Below are 3422 nucleotides of genomic sequence, written 5' to 3'. Positions count from 1 at the left end.
ACATACACACACACACACACACACACACACACACACACACACATACATCCATTTTTTCTAAGGTATGCCAAAATGTTCAGAAACCTTTGAAACGTAAAGATATATAAAAATTTTCATTTACGATTTTTTTGCGATTACTATAACTTGCCCTACGGGAAGTTAAAAAAATCGATTCCTATTGATAGGGAGATTTGCTGATTAGTTTTTGGCAAAGACAGGTCCAGCCGTTTCAGAGATACCGAGCTAAATGCAAAAAATTGAGAGAACTAAGCATCCGATTTGAATGATTCAAAAAACTTTCTGCTTGTGTTGACGAAACGATTGCTTTAATGAGGCCTATCAGAGGTGGTTAAATTATTGAAGTTGTAATCAATTATTAAGGTTGTAAGCAATTTTTAGTTGCTGCAGAAGTATTTCATGATTTCATAACACATTATAGAGTTTTTTCCAAATGTCAGGAATGGGTGATAATCAATTTTATAAAAAGTTTTGAATTATTGACACATATTGAAAATTTTTGTTTCGTGTTTATATTTGCCTTCTATTACTTTATACTAAAGATTCTGTGTATCGTTAACCTTTGGCATCCGATTCGCATTATTTATGATCTCTAATGACAAAAACTGCGAGGAGTAATATTTCATGATCTGTTACAGTATCGTATTTCCTCAACTGCAGCTTCATAGATAAATCTTGACGGCATCGAATACATTTTCAGTGAAGACATAGAATTTATCAATAAATTATTATGTTGGTCAGAGGTGTACAAAAATGACGCCAGGCTGTAATACAATAGTTCATAGGTTAAATAATTCTACCATCGTTATATTCTGGCAACGGTACTAATTTCAAACCACTGACTGAAATATTGAATGAGACATGCATTTTTGATTAGAAAAAGTATTAGAAGGAATTGATGTCAAGTTTTTTGTTTGAAATATTGGGAGCAGTTATGAGTTTAACAAACAATTATACTTTTTCCGTTAATGTTATTAACTTTGTTTCATAAACGTTTCAGAGGTTTCTGAACATTTTGGCATACCACTGAAAATCTGGATGTGTGTGTGTTCGCAATTTTTCATCCATGTTTTCGGGCACACGGATCAACCGATTTGAATGGTTAAAAAAACATTCGATTCCTATTGATAGGGAGATGTGCTGATTAGTTTTTGGCAAAGGCAGGTCCAGCCATTTCGGATATACGGAGCAAATAGTGCAGAAAATAGAAATCGCGTTTTTGAGATAACGGAGTATCCGATTTAAATGATCCAAAAAACATTCAATTTATAATTATTGGGAGATGTGGTGATTAGTTTTTGGCAAAGGCAGGTCCAGTCATTTTGAAGGTACAGAGCTAAATGTACAAAAATGGCAGTTTTTGAGGGAATAAGCATCCGATTTGAATGATTCAAAAACTTTCTGCTTGTGTTGACAAAAAAATTGCTTTTGGAAAAAAAATTATTTCAATTTTATCAAAACAATTTTTTTTTTGTTTATCGAAAATAATTCAGATTTTAATTTTAATTTTGGCTAAAGTTCTAAAGGTCGCTTATATACTTTTAATAATAATTTTAACTTTGCAATTCAGTTTATATAATTCTTTTAAATATGAGACAATGTTATAGTATTTATAATATTCTATTTGAAAACAGTTAATATTCCTCGAATATTTTGTTACGGTATGGGAAGTTACAGCAATTTGAAATTTCATAAGTGTTGGAATATTTTTTCATGGGATTTTATACTAATGCAGTTTTCGATTGACTGTATTGATGGTCTTCTGTACATATCTCATTAATATCCTTTTATTTGCCGTCTGTATGATCTGAAATTTTGGCATTTACAATGAATTTCTGAAATTTTGATTCTGCATATAGCATTTTGGTTAAGAAAAGATGTAGGTAGCCGCAAATACATTGCAAAATAACGCGTTCTTTTTCTGGACATATCTTGCCGTGATTGTTAAAAATTCAATTTCTGTATCTTTGATTCAAAATAATAAATTGTTTATGAATTGGTTTTGAAGGATGAGAAAATGATGTTCTGTTGGTATATATCGCAATAGGACAGTTTTGTTCCAGATCAGATTCTTTAGAATACATTTTTTTTGTCTATTAGAATCTTCCAAAGCTACCCAAAAAATTATTTTCTTTTTTTCGTCGTACTTATTTTTGTGAAAAACTGAAAAACTTCAAACTGTTCTCATTACTAGTTTCTTGCATTATCAGTAAATAAATTTTTATTTATAGGGTTATATATATAGGGTAGAGCTAAAAGGTCCATCACCGATATCTAAAAACAAGTAAAGTTAAGAAAATTTCAACAACGATATTTGAAAGTAGAGAAAATCCATAACAAAAGTACATAATTATATTCGTTATTAGTTTTTTTTTTGTTGTGAGTACTGTTTAGTTTACGAGAGGTTAATATAATTTTAAGTTAGATACAAGTTTTTTTAATATAACTTCTATAGAAGCTTACACGTGGGTGGTGTAAAAGGACCAATTGAACCTTTACCCTGGCAAAATAATATAAATAAAATAAATAAAAAATAATAAAAATGTAAATTGAGTTAAAAAAAGCAATTTTACGAGAAATAAATTAAAAACTTAGTTATTTCAACTGTGCTGATGAATATTTCTGACGAAATACCAGATCAAGGTTTTATACAGTGTTATCTCTGCAAGAAATTTATATTTAGCATTGACTGAGTATTGCAACTATTATTTTGTGAAATCTCTTTAAATTTAAAAATAAGACATTAGACGTGTTTGCCCTCTGGCCGTTTTTATTTACCCCGCCTAGGGTGTAAAAAGGACCAGGTTACAAATTTTTGAAAAACAACAAAAAATACATTTATACAATGCTGGGAGTTTACTGACCATAGTCGGACAGTTGTTTGTTTGATATGTGTTATTTGTTCTAATATAACTGGTTTGGTTTTCACAATATAATCGCTCAAAGTCAAATTGAACTTTTGTGCCCCGCCATGCTCTATTATAAATCTCAATAATTGCGTATTACATCGATAAATTCGATAAACGGACCTTTTATGGAAAGATTTCTATTTTATTTTTAGAACATCGCGTCTAAAAATAGAATTTTTATTGCCGGTGACTCGAATCACTTATCAGTTGCATATTTTCAATAAAACCTGACATACGCGCTTAGTCTTAGTCTTCAGTCGCGTAGTTATCGTTCCTTGCTTATAGTTAGTTACTTTTATTTTAATGCTGCTCGTAAAATTGTAGTTTTACTATCATGTCTAGAATTATACAAATAATATTCACGTTCAACTTTTTTATTCGCTCACTGAGGGTTCCGTACAGACACTTATCTTATATTAGTAATAATCGATTAGTAGAGTTATTGAGTTGTATCACACACTTCTAGATATGTGTAATCATGTAATTATTAATATC

Source organism: Ctenocephalides felis, unplaced genomic scaffold, assembly GCF_003426905.1.
Source record: "Ctenocephalides felis isolate EL2017-DRISC unplaced genomic scaffold, ASM342690v1 CF-g0.4_SCAFFOLD_01886, whole genome shotgun sequence".
In the NCBI taxonomy this organism is placed as follows: domain Eukaryota; kingdom Metazoa; phylum Arthropoda; class Insecta; order Siphonaptera; family Pulicidae; genus Ctenocephalides; species Ctenocephalides felis.
Note: the sequence above shows the minus strand (reverse complement) of the source record.